General features: G+C 41.3%; 1 protein-coding gene across 2 annotated transcripts in view; it reads left to right on the top strand.

Moving 5' to 3' along the window:
• Window positions 1-22,207, top strand: part of LOC137266437 (uncharacterized) — a 65,759-nt gene that overhangs the window by 16,749 nt on the left and 26,803 nt on the right. The window contains exon 2 of one of the 2 annotated variants that reach the window (XM_067801935.1): window positions 20,254-20,291. The exons of the other annotated variant lie outside the window; for it this stretch is intronic. The gene's annotated coding sequence lies outside the window, so the exon portion shown is untranslated. The remainder of the gene's footprint in view (window positions 1-20,253; window positions 20,292-22,207) is intronic. 2 annotated transcript variants of the gene reach the window in all.

Raw genomic sequence — 22,207 nt, 5'->3', positions numbered from 1 at the left:
ATGCGCAGTTTGTGCACGTACCACATGTCGGTATTTAATCAGAATGGGCTACACGTTTTTTCTGCTATTGTCATATAGAGAAGATAGACCAGGGATGGCGAGCTATTGGAATGCATGACTCAGGTGTGTCCTTTGAAGCAGTTGGAATGAATATCCACTGCTCTGTTGTCACTGACCTGCTCGACAACGCCATTAGAATCTAAACTGAAACGTCACCTTCAAATAAAGGAAGTTGTATATCCATGACAATTGTCATCATTCATCATCATTATCCAACAAGCAGAACCAGGTCACTGAAGTTAACACATCTCCCGATATCGGGTGCACGGGTTGGCCAGCAATCTGTGGTCACACCATTCCCAGTTGCCTCCCTTGGAGGCATTATTATAATGCATTGTATGCATTATTAACTATAACTCTTAGAAGCATAATGGTAAATAATGGATGTCAACCTGTGTGAAATAAGAACACGATGTAGAATAATGAAGGAATGACGATGGATGAGATTAAGAGTAAGGGCATAACCTGAGACGTCTTGGTGCTCACAGTACAGAACCTGACATCAATAATTTTGAACGTAATGCGTATCACTCCTAAATGCCACTCACAGACTTGAATCGAAACATATCTGTGTAAGAGAGGTCTAAACACATGCTTGTTTCATGTGTACCTATCCAGGTTTTTTTTCAAATTGTATTGTTTCTTCTACCCCTGATTCGTCCTCTTGGTGACCGTCTAATGTACCAGTGGTCGTGAATGTGCCCACTAATGGCGCTGTTTTAAAGTAACTCTGAAGACCAGAAAGAATTGTGATTAACATTTTATAGAACAGATTCACTTGAGATGCCATCTGCGACACGAACCGTGCAACGTCGGTGGTGCTGTTAAACGAATCGGCATCGCACTCCCGCTGTGTAGTACGTTGTAGTCTGCCCCAAATGCCGAGATATAAATGTTGATGGCATGGACAGAAACAACAGCTAGATCCTAACAACGGAGACATTAATCAACACCCCTGTCACAGTAAGTATCAAACCGTTTTCATGTATCTCCATGGATCAGAAAACATTCAATTTCCCCCATGTGAGCATCACAGTCTTCTGATGCTCTCAATGTCAACCTATTCCAATGTATCATATCTGTAAACGGTATATACCAGCGTGTTCTGTTCCAACCTTATGTACCTTGTTAGCAAGTATTGATGCAAGTTGAGTCTCTGACTGGTTGTTATCTCATATGACTGAGTTTGCTCGGCGTTCATTCTAAACAATTGCTGGTAACTGTTTGTGTGCTATTACGTAGCAACTCCGCATCAAGCGTGAGACGTGCCAACATTTCAAACTACAAACTGATATGGCTTGCTTGATAAGCCTTCCAACAATGAATACACTTACTTCGTCGACGATTCATGTCTATCGCAGAAGTCAATGGATTGCCTACTTAATCTACTATCAACACATTGATCGGTTACCCCCAATTAATTTAGAGTTAATTAGTGAGACCACTGATTGTCTGAAATAAACCATCGAGCTGTTTTACTACATCAATTAAAAGAAGGTGAAGGTGCATGCGCACACACAAATATACATGGACACATAAAAACACACACACACACACACACACACACACACACACACACACACATGTATGTTTATATATGTGAAAGAATGTATGCACAATACATTAATGCACTACTTTAATTACTAACTGCGTACAGGATCCTTTTAACACTTTTTTCAGTAAAAGTGTAATTGCTCTTTTGATATACTGTCTTCAATCATTTAGAGCGATTGGCAGTCACCGCCAAAGGTTGATCAATACTGAATCTTGCCATTTCATTAAGCGGCTTGTTTTCAAATCTGCCTACGAGACTGTTTTAAAAGTTCGTTCGTGTAGATTATCGAGCCGATTCAAAGCGGAACCAGACGTAGACTGAACAGCAAGCTGACGCACTTAAGAAAGGTTAGTGTGACTGTATTTAGTTGGCACAAGGGTCCCTGCGGTCACATGCTATGGTTGCACTACGTGTATCTAACATGTCATGGCGATAATTCACCTGCTGGATATACTGTATTTTTCATGAAGGATAACACACGATTTTGAGTGGGTTTTTTTTCAATTCCAACGCCTCTTGTGTCAATGATCTCTCAATGATCCATTAATTATTTTGTTTTTGTCATCTTATAAACAAATCTGTGACCTATCTATTGAGAAACAGACGCCATCAAAGCAATGCAAGAAATCATTACTACAAAATTAAATTCACAAAGGAATTATTCATGTCACTCTCAGTTTGAACTTGCTACAAAGAGTGAGTGAGGGACTGACTGACCGAATTTGGTTTTACGCTTCACTCTGCAATATTCCAGTTGTATGGCGGTCTATAAATCATTGAGTCTGACCAGACAACCCGGTGATCAGTAGCATGAGCACTGATCTGCGCAACTGGGAACCGATGACATATTCAACCAAGTTAGAGAGTCTCACGACCCGATCCCGTTAGTCGACTCTGGGTTACTGAAGGGCAATATTCTAAACGGGACGTTGATGGGATGTTTGTAAGATAATTACATTTCTTTCCTATATAGTGACCTATTGCTAGGCCAGTTGGCTGTGACTGCATATTATGATCCATTATAACATTGCCGTACTTCCAAATCTTGCTAGCTGTGGTTATACAGCGACTGTAAGACCTGTGCTGTATAGTCGGTTAGTTCGACTGTAGGTAACACCATCATCAATTATACCATTGGCATATTTCCAAATTTTGCTGGCTGTGGTTATACAGAAACTCCAGGAACTATACTGACTTATTGTGAGCTCAAGTTGCCAAACCTCACTGGTTGTGGTTATACATTAATTTCTCTGACATTTTGCCCAGTTTCTCTTACTTCAGTAACAATGCCGGCTTCAATTACTGTGCTGACTTATTACCAAACCAAGTTGACTATGGTTGCCCAGTCTCGATGATTGTGGCTGTACATTAACGTTAATAACTTAGTCTTTACTGACTTTCTGCAACAAACCATGTAACAAATCGTCAACAATAAAACGATATTACCACGTGACTTATCGTTGTGGTGGACAATAAGTAAGGCATTACTTCAATGTTAATATTCCAAGAATTTTATTTCCATGATTAGTTTGAATTGATATGCCATAGTTTTAATAAGGACCTTGTGATTTATGAGGAATGTCGTCTTTAAACAGTGATAAATGTACAAGAAAAACAACAGTGTTAGTTTGAAGCCATATTAACGCCAACTACTCATTCTGTTCTAATGGCCATAAAGCCAGTTACTGAAGCACGTATTCTTGCAGAACGGCAGCAGTGTTCGATTGAATGGTAAATATGTTATGCCGGTATTATAGTGTGGTTAAATGATTAAATCAATCGTTTGTAACAACCTGGGAGCGCTGCTGAGACGGTGGAAGTCGTCTCAGCTACGTGACACAACACCTGGATGCGGAGGATCACCAGGTTAGTACATTCACTATAGCGACGAGCTGAGAATTGCATGCTAGTAATATTTAAAATGAAATGACATAGAATAATATATTACTAAACACACTAGTGATGAATGAATACAGTATATGCATACCTACAGTTGTAATAGAAATACTACGTCCCGTTCTTTCATCATCAAAAGTCCTGGAAGCATCACTGTTCACCACCTTGGCATACCTGGTATACGTTGCTGTATATTTGATGCAGGGCCAGGTGTCTAGTAAGTTCGGTAAGACTCTCTGTGTGCGACATCAACATCGTAGTTGCTGTTACGCCATATTTTCAATCTCCCCGCCCCCATTCTGTATGGTTGTATGGCATTAGTTTGCAGATACATATAATGATAAAGAGCCTTAGAGTGCAATGTTAAACTGAAGTATAGCAAAAGTGTTTTGCGAACATGGTGATAAAGGTAATGCTATCACATGAGTTTTGTGATCAATGTTGATTTCGTCAAGAGAATGCACTGAAATGCAGTATGTCAGTGATTGATTCAGTATATACTAGTTTACCGGTAATATTGGACCCGTTGTGTCTAGTATTTTGGGTGTATCTTGTGTGTTTGATGTACCTATTGTGTGTAGTGTATTGGGTGTATCCTGTGTGTTTGATGCACTTGTTGTGTCTAGAATATTTGATGTAGCTTGTTTCTTCCATGCACCTATTGTGTATACTGCACCTATTGTGTATAGTGAATCCAGCATATTGGGTGTATGTAGTGTGTTTGATGTACCTGTCGTGTCCAGTATATTGGGTGTATGTAGTGTGTTTGATGTACCTTTCGTTTCCAGTATATTGGGTGTATGTAGTGTGTTTGATGTATCGCTCGTGTCCAGTATATTGGGTGTATGTAGTGTGTTTGATGTACCTCTCGTTTCCAGTATATTGGGTGTATGTAGCGTGTTTGATGTACCTGTCGTGTTCAGTATATTGGGTGTATGTAGTGTGTTTGATGTACCTGTCGTGCCTAGTATATTGGGTGTATGTAGTGTGTTTGATGTACCTGTCGTGTCCAGTATATTGGGTGTATGTAGTGTGTTTGATGTACCTGTCGTGCCTAGTATATTGGGTGTATGTAGTGTGTTTGATGTACCTGTCGTGTCCAGTATATTGGGTGTATGTAGTGTGTTTGATGTACCTGTCGTGTCCAGTATATTGGGTGTATGTAGTGTGTTTGATGTACCTGTCGTGTCCAGTATATTGGGTGTATGTAGTGTGTTTGATGTATCGCTCGTGTCCAGTATATTGGGTGTATGTAGTGTGTTTGATGTACCTGTCGTGTCCAGTATATTGGGTGTATGTAGTGTGTTTGATGTACCTGTCGTGTCCAGTATATTGGGTGTATGTAGTGTGTTTGATGTACCTGTCGTGTCCAGTATATTGGGTGTATGTAGTGTGTTTGATGTACCTGTCGTGTCCAGTATATTGGGTGTATGTAGTGTGTTTGATGTACCTGTCGTGTCCAGTATATTGGGTGTATGTAGTGTGTTTGATGTACCTGTCGTGCCTAGTATATTGGGTGTATGTAGTGTGTTTGATGTACCTGTCGTGTCTAGTATATTGGGTGTGTGTAGCGTGTTTGATGTACCTGTCGTGTCTAGTATATTGGGTGTATGTAGTGTGTTTGATGTACCTGTCGTGTCCAGTATATTGGGTGTATGTAGTGTGTTTGATGTACCTGTCGTGCCTAGTATATTGGGTGTATGTAGTGTGTTTGATGTACCTGTCGTGTCAGTATATTGGGTGTATGTAGTGTGTTTGATGTACCTGTCGTGCCTAGTATATTGGGTGTATGTAGTGTGTTTGATGTACCTGTCGTGTCCAGTATATTGGGTGTATGTAGTGTGTTTGATGCATCGCTCGTGTCCAGTATATTGGGTGTATGTAGTGTGTTTTATGTACCTGTCGTGTCCAGTATATTGGGTGTATGTAGTGTGTTTGATGTACCTGTCGTGTCAGTATATTGGGTGTATGTAGTGTGTTTGATGTACCTGTCGTGTCCAGTATATTGGGTGTATGTAGTGTGTTTGATGTACCTGTCGTATCCACTATATTGGGTGTATGTAGTGTGTTTGATGTACCTGTCGTGTCTAGTATATTGGGTGTATGTAGCGTGTTTGATGTACCTGTCGTGTCCAGTATATTTGGGTGTATGTAGTGTGTTTGATGTACCTGTCGTGCCTACTATATTGGGTGTATGTAGTGTGTTTGATGTATCGCTCGTGTCCAGTATATTGGGTGTATGTAGTGTGTTTGATGTACCTGTCGTGTCCAGTATATTGGGTGTATGTAGTGTGTTTGATGTACCTGTCGTGTCCAGTATATTGGGTGTATGTAGTGTGTTTGATGTACCTGTCGTGCCTAGTATATTGGGTGTATGTAGTGTGTTTGATGTACCTGTCGTGTCCAGTATATTGGGTGTATGTAGTGTGTTTGATGTACCTGTCGTGTCTAGTATATTGGGTGTATGTAGTGTGTTTGATGTACCTGTCGTGTCCAGTATATTGGGTGTATGTAGAGTGTTTGATGTACCTGTCGTGTCCAGTATATTGGGTGTATGTAGTGTGCATGATGTACCTGTCGTGTCCAGTATATTGGGTGTATGTAGTGTGTTTGATGTACCTGTCGTGTCCAGTATATTGGGTGTATGTACTAGTGTGTTTGATGTACCTGTCGTGTCCAGTACATTGGGTGTATGTAGTGTGTTTGATGTACCTGTCGTGTCCAGTATATTGGGTGTATGTAGTGTGTTTGATGTACCGCTCGAGTCCAGCATATTGGGTGTATGTAGTGTGTTTGATGTACCTGTCGTGCCTAGTAAATTGGGTGTATGTAGTGTGTTTGATGTACCTGTCGTGTCTAGTATATTGGGTGTATGTAGCGTGTTTGATGTACCTGTCGTGTCCAGTATATTGGGTGTATGTAGTGTGTTTGATGTGCCGCTCGTGTCCAGTATATTGGGTGTATGTAGTGTGTTTGATGTACCTGTCGAGTCCAGTATATTGGGTGTATGTAGTGTGTTTGATGTATCGCTCGTGTCCAGTATATTGGGTGTATGTAGTGTGTTTGATGTACTGCGCGAGTCCAGCATATTGGGTGTATGTAGTGTGTTTGATGTATCGCGCGAGTCCAGTATATTGGGTGTATGTAGTATGTTTGATGTACCTGTCGTGTCTAGTATATTGGGTGTATGTAGTGTGTTTGATGTACCTGTCGTGTCCAGTATATTGGGTGTATGTAGTGTGTGTGATGTACCTGTCGTGTCCAGTATATTGGGTGTATTTACTAGTGTGTTTGATGTACCTGTCGTGTCCAGTATATTGGGTGTATGTAGTGTGTTTGATGTACCTGTCCTGTCCAGTATATTGGGTGTGTGTAGTGTGTTTGATGTACCTGTCGTGTCTAGTATATTGGGTGTATGTACTAGTGTGTTTGATGTACCTGTCGTGTCCAGTATATTGGGTGTATGTAGCGTGTTTGATGTACCTGTCGTGTCCAGTATATTGGGTGTATGTAGTGTGTTTGATGTACCTGTCGTTTCCAGTATATTGGGTGTATGTAGTGTGTTTGATGTACCTGTCGTGTCCAGTATATTGGGTGTATGTAGTGTGTTTGATATGTCGGTCGTGTCCAGTATATTGGGTGTATGTAGTGTGTTTGATGTACCTGTCGTGTCCAGTATATTGGGTGTGTGTAGTGTGTTTGATACATCGGTCGTGTCCAGTATATTGGATGTATGTAGTGTGTTTGATGTACCTGTCGTGTCCAGTATATTGGGTGTATGTAGTGTGTTTGATGTACCTGTCGTGCCCAGTATATTGGGTGTATGTAGTGTGTTTGATGTATCGCTCGTGTCCAGTATATTGGGTGTATGTAGTGTGTTTGATGTACCTGTCGTGTCCAGTATATTGGGTGTATGTAGTGTGTTTGATATATCGGTCGTGTCCAGTATATTGGGTGTATGTAGTGTGTTTGATGTACCTGTCGTGTCCAGTATATTGGGTGTATGTAGTGTGTTTGATGTACCTGTCGTGCCTAGTATATTGGGTGTATGTAGTGTGTTTGATGTACCTGTCGTTTCCAGTATATTGGGTGTATGTAGTGTGTTTGATGTACCTGTCGTGCCTAGTATATTGGGTGTATGTAGTGTGTTTGATGTATCGCTCGTGTCCAGTATATTGGGTGTATGTAGTGTGTTTGATGTACCTGTCGTGCCCAGTATTTTGGGTGTATGTAGTGTGTTTGATGTATCGCTCGTGTCCAGTATATTGGGTGTATGTAGTGTGTTTGATGTACCTGTCGTGTCCAGTATATTGGGTGTATGTAGTGTGTTTGATATATCGGTCGTGTCCAGTATATTGGGTGTATGTAGTGTGTTTGATGTACCTGTCGTGCCCAGTATATTGGGTGTATGTAGTGTGTTTGATGTACCTGTCGTGCCTAGTATATTGGGTGTATGTAGTGTGTTTGATGTACCTGTCGTTTCCAGTATATTGGGTGTATGTAGTGTGTTTGATGTACCTGTCGTGCCCAGTATATTGGGTGTATGTAGTGTGTTTGATGTATCGCTCGTGTCCAGTATATTGGGTGTATGTAGTGTGTTTGATGTACCTGTCGTGCCCAGTATATTGGGTGTATGTAGTGTGTTTGATGTATCGCTCGTGTCCAGTATATTGGGTGTATGTAGTGTGTTTGATGTACCTGTCGTGTCCAGTATATTGGGTGTATGTAGTGTGTTTGATGTATCGCTCGTGTCCAGTATATTGGGTGTATGTAGTGTGTTTGATGTACCTGTCGTGTCCAGTATATTGGGTGTATGTAGTGTGTTTGATGTACCTGTCGTGCCCAGTATATTGGGTGTATGTAGTGTGTTTGATGTACCTGTCGTGCCTAGTATATTGGGTGTATGTAGTGTGTTTGATGTACCTGTCGTTTCCAGTATATTGGGTGTATGTAGTGTGTTTGATGTACCTGTCGTGCCCAGTATATTGGGTGTATGTAGTGTGTTTGATGTATCGCTCGTGTCCAGTATATTGGGTGTATGTAGTGTGTTTGATGTACCTGTCGTGTCCAGTATATTGGGTGTATGTAGTGTGTTTGATATATCGGTCGTGTCCAGTATATTGGGTGTATGTAGTGTGTTTGATGTACCTGTCGTGCCCAGTATATTGGGTGTATGTAGTGTGTTTGATGTACCTGTCGTGCCTAGTATATTGGGTGTATGTAGTGTGTTTGATGTACCTGTCGTTTCCAGTATATTGGGTGTATGTAGTGTGTTTGATGTACCTGTCGTGCCCAGTATATTGGGTGTATGTAGTGTGTTTGATGTATCGCTCGTGTCCAGTATATTGGGTGTATGTAGTGTGTTTGATGTACCTGTCGTGCCCAGTATATTGGGTGTATGTAGTGTGTTTGATGTATCGCTCGTGTCCAGTATATTGGGTGTATGTAGTGTGTTTGATGTACCTGTCGTGCCCAGTATATTGGGTGTATGTAGTGTGTTTGATGTATCGCTCGTGTCCAGTATATTGGGTGTATGTAGTGTGTTTGATGTACCTGTCGTGTCTAGTATATTGGGTGTATGTAGTGTGTTTGATGTACCTGTCGTGCCCAGTATATTGGGTGTATGTAGTGTGTTTGATGTACCTGTCGTGCCTAGTATATTGGGTGTATGTAGTGTGTTTGATGTACCTGTCGTTTCCAGTATATTGGGTGTATGTAGTGTGTTTGATGTACCTGTCGTGCCCAGTATATTGGGTGTATGTAGTGTGTTTGATGTATCGCTCGTGTCCAGTATATTGGGTGTATGTAGTGTGTTTGATGTACCTGTCGTGTCCAGTATATTGGGTGTATGTAGTGTGTTTGATATATCGGTCGTGTCCAGTATATTGGGTGTATGTAGTGTGTTTGATGTACCTGTCGTGCCCAGTATATTGGGTGTATGTAGTGTGTTTGATGTACCTGTCGTGCCTAGTATATTGGGTGTATGTAGTGTGTTTGATGTACCTGTCGTTTCCAGTATATTGGGTGTATGTAGTGTGTTTGATGTACCTGTCGTGCCCAGTATATTGGGTGTATGTAGTGTGTTTGATGTATCGCTCGTGTCCAGTATATTGGGTGTATGTAGTGTGTTTGATGTACCTGTCGTGCCCAGTATATTGGGTGTATGTAGTGTGTTTGATGTATCGCTCGTGTCCAGTATATTGGGTGTATGTAGTGTGTTTGATGTACCTGTCGTGTCCAGTATATTGGGTGTATGTAGTGTGTTTGATGTACCTGTCGTGTCCAGTATATTGGGTGTATGTAGTGTGTTTGATGTACCTGTCGTGTCCAGTATATTGGGTGTACGTAGTGTGTTTGATGTGCCGCTCGTGTCCAGTATATTGGGTGTATGTAGTGTGTTTGATGTACCTGTCGAGTCCAGTATATTGGGTGTATGTAGTGTGTTTGATGTGTCGCTCGTGTCCAGTATATTGGGTGTATGTAGTGTGTGTGATGTACCTGTCGTGTCCAGTATATTGGGTGTATTTACTAGTGTGTTTGATGTACCTGTCGTGTCCAGTATATTGGGTGTATGTAATGTGTTTGATGTACCTGTCCTGTCCAGTATATTGGGTGTGTGTAGTGTGTTTGATGTACCTGTCGTGTCTAGTATATTGGGTGTATGTACTAGTGTGTTTGATGTACCTGTCGTGTCCAGTATATTGGGTGTATGTAGTGTGTTTGATGTACCTGTCGTGTCCAGTATATTGGGTGTATGTAGTGTGTTTGATGTACCTGTCGTTTCCAGTATATTGGGTGTATGTAGTGTGTTTGATGTACCTGTCGTGTCCAGTATATTGGGTGTATGTAGTGTGTTTGATATATCGGTCGTGTCCAGTATATTGGGTGTATGTAGTGTGTTTGATGTACATGTCGTGTCTAGTATATTGGGTGTATGTAGTGTGTTTGATGTACCTGTCGTGTCCAGTATATTGGGTGTATGTAGTGTGTGTGATGTACCTGTCGTGTCCAGTATATTGGGTGTATTTACTAGTGTGTTTGATGTACCTGTCGTGTCCAGTATATTGGGTGTATGTAGTGTGTTTGATGTACCTGTCGTGTCCAGTATATTGGGTGTGTGTAGTGTGTTTGATGTACCTGTCGTGTCTAGTATATTGGGTGTATGTACTAGTGTGTTTGATGTACCTGTCGTGTCCAGTGTATTGGCTGTATGTAGCGTGTTTGATGTACCTGTCGTGTCCAGTATATTGGGTGTATGTAGTGTGTTTGATGTACCTGTCGTTTCCAGTATATTGGGTGTATGTAGTGTGTTTGATGTACCTGTCGTGTCCAGTATATTGGGTGTATGTAGTGTGTTTGATGTATCGGTCGTGTCCAGTATATTGGGTGTATGTAGTGTGTTTGATGTACCTGTCGTGTCCAGTATATTGGGTGTGTGTAGTGTGTTTGATGTACCTGTCGTGTCCAGTATATTGGGTGTATGTAGTGTGTTTGATGTACCTGTCGTGCCCAGTATATTGGGTGTATGTAGTGTGTTTGATGTATCGCTCGTGTCCAGTATATTGGGTGTATGTAGTGTGTTTGATGTACCTGTCGTGTCCAGTATATTGGGTGTATCTAGTGTGTTTGATATATCGGTCGTGTCCAGTATATTGGGTGTATGTAGTGTGTTTGATGTACCTGTCGTGCCCAGTATATTGGGTGTATGTAGTGTGTTTGATGTACCTGTCGTGCCTAGTATATTGGGTGTATGTAGTGTGTTTGATGTACCTGTCGTGCCCAGTATATTGGGTGTATGTAGTGTGTTTGATGTACCTGTCGTGCCCAGTATATTGGGTGTATGTAGTGTGTTTGATGTATCGCTCGTGTCCAGTATATTGGGTGTATGTAGTGTGTTTGATGTACCTGTCGTGTCCAGTATATTGGGTGTATGTAGTGTGTTTGATGTATCGCTCGTGTCCAGTATATTGGGTGTATGTAGTGTGTTTGATGTACCTGTCGTGCCCAGTATATTGGGTGTATGTAGTGTGTTTGATGTATCGCTCGTGTCCAGTATATTGGGTGTATGTAGTGTGTTTGATGTACCTGTCGTGTCCAGTATATTGGGTGTATGTAGTGTGTTTGATGTACCTGTCGTGTCCAGTATATTGGGTGTATGTAGTGTGTTTGATGTACCTGTCGTGTCCAGTATATTGGGTGTATGTAGTGTATTTGATGTGCCGCTCGTGTCCAGTATATTGGGTGTATGTAGTGTGTTTGATGTACCTGTCGAGTCTAGTATATTGGGTGTATGTAGTGTGTTTGATGTGCCTCTCGTGTCCAGTATATTGGGTGTATGTAGTGTGTTTGATGTGCCGCTCGTGTCCAGTATATTGGGTGTATGTAGTGTGTTTGATGTACCTGTCGTGTCCAGTATATTGGGTGTATGTAGTGTGTTTGATGTACCTGTCGTGTCCAGTATATTGGGTGTATGTAGTGTGTTTGATGTACCTGTCGTGTCCAGTATATTGGGTGTATGTAGTGTGTTTGATGTACCTGTCGTGTCCAGTATATTGGGTGTATGTAGTGTGTTTGATGTACCTGTCGAGTCCAGTATATTGGGTGTATGTAGTGTGTTTGATGTACCTGTCGTGTCCAGTATATTGGGTGTATGTAGTGTGTTTGATGTGCCGCTCGTGTCCAGTATATTGGGTGTATGTAGTGTGTTTGATGTACCTGTCGAGTCCAGTATATTGGGTGTATGTAGTGTGTTTGATGTACCTGTCGTGCCCAGTATATTGGGTGTATGTAGTGTGTTTGATGTACCTGTCGTGTCCAGTATATTGGGTGTATGTAGTGTGTTTGATGTACCTGTCGTGTCCAGTATATTGGGTGTATGTAGTGTGTTTGATGTACCTGTCGTGTCCAGTATATTGGGTGTATGTAGTGTGTTTGATGTACCTGTCGAGTCCAGTATATTGGGTGTATGTAGTGTGTTTGATGTACCTGTCGAGTCCAGTATATTGGGTGTATGTAGTGTGTTTGATGTATCGCTCGTGTCCAGTATATTGGGTGTATGTAGTGTGTTTGATGTACCTGTCGTGTCTAGTATATTGGGTGTATGTAGTGTGTTTGATGTACCTGTCGTGTCCAGTATATTGGGTGTATGTAGTGTGTTTGATGTACCTGTCGTGTCTAGTATATTGGGTGTATGTAGTGTGTTTGATGTACCTGTCGTGTCCAGTATATTGGGTGTATGTAGTGTGTTTGATGTACCTGTCGTGTCCATTATATTGGGTGTATGTAGTGTGTTTGATGTGCCGCTCGTGTCCAGTATATTGGGTGTATGTAGTGTGTTTGATGTACCAGTCGAGTCCAGTATATTGGGTGTATGTAGTGTGTTTGATGTACCTGTCGTGTCTAGTATATTGGGTGTATGTAGTGTGTTTGATGTATCGGTCGTGTCCAGTATATTGGGTGTATGTAGTGTGTTTGATGTACCTGTCGTGTCCAGTATATTGGGTGTATGTAGTGTGTTTGATGTACCTGTCGTGTCCAGTATATTGGGTGTATGTAGTGTGTTTGATGTACCTGTCGTGCCCAGTATATTGGGTGTATGTAGTGTGTTTGATGTACCTGTCGAGTCCAGTATATTGGGTGTATGTAGTGTGTTTGATGTATCGCTCGTGTCCAGTATATTGGGTGTATGTAGTGTGTTTGATGTACCTGTCGTGTCCAGTATATTGGGTGTATGTAGTGTGTTTGATGTACCTGTCGTGTCCAGTATATTGGGTGTATGTAGTGTGTTTGATGTATCGGTCGTGTCCAGTATATTGGGTGTATGTAGTGTGTTTGATGTACCTGTCGAGTCCAGTATATTGGGTGTATGTAGTGTGTTTGATATATCGATCGTGTCCAGTATATTGGATGTATGTAGTGTGTTTGATGTATCGCTCGTGTCCAGTGTATTGGGTGTATGTAGTGTGTTTGATGTACCTGTCGTGCCCAGTATATTGGGTGTATGTAGTGTGTTTGATGTACCTGTCGTGTCTAGTATATTGGGTGTATGTAGTGTGTTTGATGTACCTGTCGTGTCCAGTATATTGGGTGTATGTAGTGTGTGTGATGTACCTGTCGTGTCCAGTATATTGGGTGTATTTACTAGTGTGTTTGATGTACCTGTCGTGTCCAGTATATTGGGTGTATGTAGTGTGTTTGATGTACCTGTCGTGTCCAGTATATTGGGTGTGTGTAGTGTGTTTGATGTACCTGTCGTGTCTAGTATATTGGGTGTGTGTACTAGTGTGTTTGATGTACCTGTCGTGTCCAGTATATTGGGTGTTTGTAGTGTGTTTGATGTACCTGTCGTGTCCAGTATATTGGGTGTATGTACTAGTGTGTTTGATGTACCTGTCGTGTCCAGTGTATTGGGTGTATGTAGTGTGTTTGATGTACCTGTCGTGTCCAGTATATTGGGTGTATGTAGTGTGTTTGATGTACCTTGTGGGCATATCGCCATGATCCTCACAGTACAGAAGCTGACGTCCAAGCCATTTTGTTCAAGTGTTTTTATCGTGTTTGTGGATTTAAAGAATCATAACAAACACCAAGTATATATAAACTCTATTCTCTTTTACCGGTGATTTAATGAAGTTATGGATACTTTCGAACTAAAACAATCAGAGTTACATCGAAGGGAATAAATGTATATCAAACATGCCATTTGTTATTAATACACAACAGCGCATTTGGGAATATGTATGTCAACACCTTGTCCCAGATCGAACCATTTACTCATAATGTTAAAGTGTCATTTGTCAGTCAAGCACTCTCCTTGAGAGGTTGTCAGCTCCCCCATGGAACCTTCCTTGGTGATGGAGTGACTTGCGTCAGCAGTCACTGTCACAAAGTACTACACTATTACTCCAGTTAAAGTAACACACTTGACCCCCATGTCCTCACACGTAAAGTTGACTTACCGGTTAAGTATAAGCCTTGGATGTCTCTAGCGCCACAAATAAATATCTATTCAAGAGGAAAAGTCAGTTCTATAATCGCTTGATGAATAGCGCCTCGGTGAGACAGCAAATGCGCAAAGCTACGCCAGAGAGTAATGCTAAATATACAGACAAATTGAACCTCATCTTAACCAAATTATTGATAATTAAATGCTCATTTGGTTCTTTCCTTCAGGGCAAATATACATGTTTGTTCAACCCCATGGGTTTTGGGTGTACTTTTTAGGCTTTGTAACATTATTCAATAAATCGTTCATTAACTGCTTATATATAACACACGCCTGGAAACCTGGGCGCGGTCGGCGCGTTATTGAAGACATACGGCTTCAAGGGACGGTCCTGTCAATGATTTGCCTGTGCACTTGGCAATACTCGACTGTTTAGCAGTTACTAGTAGTAATGATGATTGCATCTAAACACAAGAGAATATACACATGGTATGATTTTAGTACTCGCATCTCTCTATGTATATGTCAGGTTTGAAGTTGTCAGTTTGTCGCTTCACCAAATTAGCTTCAATGCTTGTCTAATTCAATGTTTATGAAATTATTTACTTCACAATAGAGGATTTTAATTAGTACACAGTAGGATGCCGTCAAAACGAATTAACTTCAATACCACCCATATTCCAACTTCTGCCCTTGCTTCGTCTATGTTGACGTATCATAAGGGGTTAATTTGTACCAGAGTTCTGGTAGTACCAGGGCAGACGGCTTTGTACTGGCACTACTGATACAAGCATGTCTGTAAAAATCATTGTTTGAAATGAATTGTTCTGAAATGACTGTATCGAGCAGATAGTGTGTTCAGTTGTCTCTATGATGGGTCTACCTGTGTTCTTCAAAAGTAAAGCTTAAACAGTTGTGTTTGGGCTTTTTGTTTGGTTTATTTTTGACAGACAAAGGTTGGTAACGTACTTTCACATCGTAATGTTACCCTGGAGAATTTCATCTATTATATTGAGCATACATGTTCTGCAACTCCAGCAGCAAATGCCACCGATTCTTGTACGTCAATGACGTAGACATGTTATAGTCAGATAGTCATGTTATAATGACTAAAAAATTCAGAGGGTCAACCACTTCGAGTCATTTTGTGTAACAACAATGAGTATATTTCAGTCATTTCATGAAATATGACTTAATAACTTTCACATCACAATGTGACTGTAACAGGCATATGGAAATATCATACGTCCAGAGTTTGCATTTTTCAAGCAAATAATTAAAAAGTATAAGAGATTGCAGATGGATCTATTCAGTTTTATTCTCGTTTTTCTACTGGGTACCCAGCAACTTATGCTCACAACTAATCTGGACGGAGCTTGATTTGTGTTCGCAACCACTGGCTATGTGTCTGGTCTGAGTATGACCACTCTCACACTTGATGGATAGCTTTGTTTCAGGTTATTCTGACACGGCAGAAGGGCAGTAGGCCTCGCTTGAATTCTCAATAAATGTCATAGGAAGTGATTATTTGAAAATCGATGGCGATCTGCATAGACCAGTTTATTGAAAAGCGACATTGGAAGTCATATTCGGATCTAATTTCAAAACTTCCGGATAGTGATTGATGGGAAAGCATTGTGAGAAATCTTGAGTCTGCATCAGACAGGAAACGCGTTGTTTACCCACTAATTTTCTTCCTAGCTTTCTTTGAGAAGAGTATAAAGTGCAGGGCAGCTGATACTGCGTTATTACACACATGCTACAATGTGCTGGCAGACCCCTGCATATAACCATTACGTATTGATGTCTTAATCTACTCACCTTTCCTTTCCGTCAATGACAGAGTGAACAACACTCCCAGCCAGTGAGCTTTGACAGATAGCCAGGTTCAACACCCTGGAATAGCCGTTGCTTTAATAAACTCAGGTATAGTGTTGATATATGGCTATTGGATGCAACAGCTCCATCTGACAATGATCTAGCGCGTGTCCCTCACACCTCCATCTGACAATGATCTAGCTCGTGTCCCTCACACCTCCATCTGACACTGGTCTTGCACGTGTCCCTCTCGACCCTACCTGACACTGATCTAGCGCGTGTCCCTCTCACCCCTATCTGACACTGATCTAGCGTGCGTTCCTCTCACCTCCATCTGACAATGATATGCTGCGTGTCCCTCACACCTCCATCTGACAATGATCTACCGCGTGTCCCTCACACCTCCATCTGTATGTTCAGTGGTCATTCCGGTCTCTACTTCTCTGTGACTGTCAGTCTACCCCACCTCTACCTGTCTGGGACTGTCAGTCCACCTCGCCTCTACCTGTGTGTGACTGTCAGTCTACCTCACCATTACCTGTCTGTGACTGTCAGTCTACCTCACCTCTACCTGCCTGTGATTGTCAGTCTACCTCGCCTCTACCTGTCTGTGGTGATGAATCTGCCTGATCTCTTCCTGTGTGTGACTTTCAGTCTACTTCGCCTCTACCTGTCTGTGGCTGTCAGTCTACCTCGCCTCTACCTGTCTGTGGCTGTCAGTCCACCTCGCCTCTACCTGCCTGTGGTTATTAATTTGCCTCATCTCTACCTGTCTGTGACTGTCAGTCCACCTCGCCTCTACCTGTGTGTGACTGTCAGTTTACCTCACCATTACCTGTCTGTGACTGTCAATCTACCTCACCTCTACCTGCCTGTGATTGTCAGTCTACCTCGCCTGTACCTGCCTGTGGTGATGAATCTGCCTGATCTCTTCCTGTGTGTGACTTTCAGTCTACTTCGCCTCTACCTGTCTGTGGCTGTCAGTCCACCTCGCCTCTACCTGTCTGTGGCTGTCAGTCCACCTCGCCTCTACCTGCCTGTGACTGTTAGTCTACTTCAGCTCTACCTGTCTGTGACTGTCACTCTACCTCATCTCTTCAAGTCTGTGATTGTCAGTCTACCTCAACTCTACCCGTCTGTGACTGTCAATCTACCTCACCTCTATCTGCTTGTCTATCCATGCTACCTACATCTGTATGTGTTGGCAGACCTACCAAAATCTGTGAGGGTTTATCCAACCCACCTACATCTGTATGTGAATTTCTATCCATCCTCATCCCCCATCCCAACCTCCAGCCCACCCCCCGTTAACTGTATGTGAGTGTGAGTTGTGTCCGTTTGGCACGCCAGAAACCGTGATTAGTGTCCTATAGTAACCCGTTTGTGTTACGCCATAATATCTACAATACAATCAGATAGGAAACCCATCACACCTTAATTAGGCCATCCCGTCAGGGATGCTGACGACGTGTTTGTGTTAAGCCTTAATGTATACAAGACGGTCAGACAGGTAACCCTTCACAGATAATTAAGCCATCCCGTCACGGATGCTGACGACGTGTTTGTGTCACGTCATACTGTATACAAGACACTTAGACAGGTAACCCTTCACAGATAATTAGGCCATCCCGTCACGGATGCTGACGACGTGTTTGTGTCACGTCATACTGTATACAAGACAGTCAGACAGGTAACCCTTCACAGATATAGTCTGGTTCATAATTATTGAGAATTTTTCTTCTTACTTTGAGCTATCCTAACACCTCAACTGATTCACTGATACTTAAAACTAAGTAATGGTATACGGGAGGTAACTCATCTTGGCCTACTGAGTATAGTACAATTAGAGTTACCTCCCCTGAATTTGTAGCAGACGTCATTTTCCTCAGCACTGTCAACAATGTCTGCTGAAGATAAAAGAAGGTTGATTTTTGAGTTGTGTAATCAAGGAATTGATGATGTAAATATATTGGCAGTGTGAACAGGAACTCCTCTTTCTACTGTGTATAGGATTAGGAAGAATTTTAAAGAGGGAAAGGATTTGGGGCACCAGAAAGGAGCAGGGAGCCCCAGAAAATTGGACTTCTCAGATCGCGTCCGGCTGGGAATTTTAGCGTCTAAAAAGCAAAGGGCAAGCATCTCCAACATCAGGTATGAAATGATAGAAAGGGGATCAACAGTTGTATCAAAATCTGCAGTTAGAAGAAATTTGATTGATCTTAGATGGGAGAAAAAGACTGGAATTCCTTCTCCTCTCATGAAACAAGAACATAAAGACAGGCGTGTTGAGTGGTGTTTGGCACATGAAAACTTTGACTGGGAAAATGTGATTTTTACTGATGAAAGCTCAATATGGGTATATCCCAATAATGTGAAAATATGGACAAAGTCTGCGTCAGCACCGTTGTATCGACGACCTAAATACAGCCCAAAGTTTCATGTATGGGGAGGGATATCCTTATTAGGAACGACCCCGCTGTGTGTGTTTGAGGGAAATCTGACTAGTCAACGCTACACTAACATATTAGATAATTTTCTCCTTCCAAGTGCACATGTGTTTTATGGAAATGACTGGATTTTGCAGCAAGATAATGATCCTAAACACACCGCAAAACATGCCAAGCAGTGGTTTCAGGAGAAAAATGTGACTGCATTACCATTTCCTGCATATGGTCCTGACTTAAATCCCATTGAGAACATTTGGGGGATGATGAAGGAATGTGTGAATCAAAAGGGGTTGACAAAAATTGAAGACGTGAAGAGAGAAGTGGTCCGATACTGGGACAGCATAACTCACGAGACACTAACCTCTCTGATAGGAAGTATGCCTACCCGTCTTAGACTGTGCCGTGAAGCTCAAGGAGACTTGATAAAATATTAAATTGTTACCTACACAACATGAAAAGGTCAGTTCACTTTTACAATACATTCAATTTTATCTGATTTGTTCTCGTTTAATAATATGAAACGCTTTAGCTATTCTCAATAATGTTGAACCATACTGTAATTAGGCCATCCCGTCACGGATGCTGACGACGTGTTTGTGTTAAGCCTTAATGTATACAAGACAGTCAGACAGGTAACACATGACAGATAATTAGGCCATCCCGTCACGGATTCTGACGACGTGTTTGTGTTACGTCATACTGTATACAAGACAGTCAGACAGGTAACAGATCACAGATAATTAGGCCATCGCGTCTGAAGACGTGTTTGTGTTACGTCATAATGTATACAAGGCAGTCAAAGATAATTAGGTCATCCCGTCACGGATCCTGAGGACGTGTTTGTGTTACACCATACTGTATACAAAGACCACATTGTCATTCTCCACAAAACTATTTGAACAATGACGTCACGTATGTGTTTCCCGGTGACGAACTGACATCTTAATGATAAACGCTATGGGTGTCAGTTCTATCATAGAGAAACACATTTTATCCTTAGAAACCGTCTGACAGATAATTTATAGCCATAATCCATTACCTTCGTACATCCACGTCCTCATAACCACAGCGAATGAATTAATCCAAGCTTCCAGGCAATTGTTCTTTTATTTATGAATGGTTTTCTGCCCATAACGGTGACCCAACTCGACATAGTTTCGCACTTCTTGTTCATGTAAAGGTAATATTTATGGATTATAATTAGTTTCGTATTTACTGCAGCATAAAAAAACTAATGACACCTAGGAGCTACGCGAGAGATTGCCTTTTTTCACCTGTCTTATAGTTTTGGTTATCGATCCAGCAATCCTGCACCGACTGTTTATAGAGTGAGCCACGCTGATCCTGGTCGCCCAACAATACGCACGCCGTTTCTCACTTTCATAATAGCTCTCTGACGCAGAAAACGGGTTTGTGCCATCAACTGGAATCCATCCTTCAATTCACTTTACTGATGTGCGCGATTTGTCATCGATCTCACTGTAAGTTAAATATGAACTTTTTCTAAAACTGAACCAGTGCTTATTTTCCAGATGGCCGTGCTAGATTGAATTGGACAGAACAGTACATGGTAAGTTGTCAGCCAACATATCTTAGATAGTCATGCCTTAGATAGGATGTCATTAGGTGTTTTTATGCCAAGGCGGTCACATCATTGTTTAGTTCATATCCGGTTTATGATATATCAGTAGATGTGGTATACTCAGCGCATAATGACATCTTTGGGGAAATAATGTGAAGTAGGGAAGTGCAAAACCCACTTTTTTCAGTTCCCCACCATGACTCGAATATTGTTAAAACGGCATGATAGCGTATACACTGACCCAGTAAGTCGACATTCGCAGTTATAGTATGCATAATATGTGTTTGTTTAACGTGTGTTATAACATATGTTTTGAACACTATATGAGGCATATGGCCTCTTTCAGCGTACTGAAAGAGAGGGTTTTCTTAGAATTTAAATGTTTGTTTAAATAGATTACATTTCGCTGTGTACTCCTTGTACCACTTTGTGCTTAATACACTGTAGACATATAGAGAGAGATCACTGTGTTGTCTGTTATTCATTACAGTCAGTTCTGTAGTTTTGAGTAACAAATCGACAATTGAATCCAAATTGTGTTACATGATTCACTCTTTGTGAGACTTGGCGGAGGGTAGATTTTTATCACTCTTGTGCTCACGAATCTGACCACTCCTGTGGCTACGACCAAAGAGATGAAACAGGTGATTTGTTGTACAAACATTGTTTAATGTTACAAGAACTACTTCTTCTGCCACTGAACCATGTTGCTATTCTGCAAAACGGAGATTAGTTTGCTTCGTAGAGACAAAGGTTCACATTACCCTTTCTGAGATAATATCTTAAATAACAATTGAAAACAATCATGGTATTTGTATGACAAATACTCACTGTGTATGTTCAGAAATGTAAACATGTGAAATGAAGATAACCGTGGAAAAGTATTCAAACAACTTGTCAGAAAGAAATGATTTACAATGGGAACATGCTAATTTGGTTAGATACTTTTTAACTTTTAGATCTTTTTAACGACGTCAAGTTATAATCTGATAAACCGTAAGACTGGACTTAAATAAATATTCTACCAAAATGCGTATTATGGCATTTTCTATTCGAGCTTACAATTGCCATTAATACATTAAAGGTTCTGTCCTACCGTCGGACAAACAGGAAATACTGGCTTACTCTGAGGTTATAAAATCAGTTATTCATAAGTCTTTGTATGATTTGCTGTATGAGGACAGGATGAGTGGAAATACAAACAGACGTGTTACAGATAACAATATAGACTTCTTTCTACAGAGATCAAACTATAAGATTTAAATATAAGACTTATAGTTTAATGATTTCCAATTTTCCCAAAATGTTTACTTTGGTAGTTGTTGTATGATCTGAGATTGTGGAGAATTAAGCCTCATTCTCAGCAAGGAAGGAACCGCTGTTCCAAGCAGGGTGGGCTGTGTATCCTACAGGATGAACACTAGAAACAAAGTTCAGTTGGTGCTACTAGGAAACGTCAACACCTCTGATTAGAAATTTCAGCAGTAGTTATTTGCCGTTCGTTCAGTCAACACGGTCTGTGACGTTTACGCACAAGTCATGTCCTTGACATATTGTCTTTCTGAGAAGGGTCTAGAATCATTGCAGGCCGCAACCTTGTATGCCTCTGGAGATGAGCACTGACAGTATTCTGTGATGTCACAGGCGTGTTGTTTGGGATCCATCGTTCGTGTAGTTTTACCGTTGACCCGGGACACCACAAAGTCAACATTTCTTGATGACTGTTTCATATTTTTTATGCCACTTTCCAGCAACTCAGATGCGTCGCACTTTGCAGACGTCCCATCGCTAGTTTACTTTAAACTAATTAACGAAATCAAGTCAATCGCAATTGTATGATGAAAGGAATCGATACGATTGACAAAAATATTGGTCCGCAGAGATTAATCGACCTTCCTTGAGAA

Source organism: Haliotis asinina, chromosome 15 (assembly GCF_037392515.1).
Source record: "Haliotis asinina isolate JCU_RB_2024 chromosome 15, JCU_Hal_asi_v2, whole genome shotgun sequence".
Lineage (NCBI taxonomy): Eukaryota > Metazoa > Mollusca > Gastropoda > Lepetellida > Haliotidae > Haliotis > Haliotis asinina.
This window is presented reverse-complemented; position numbering and strand designations above follow the sequence as displayed.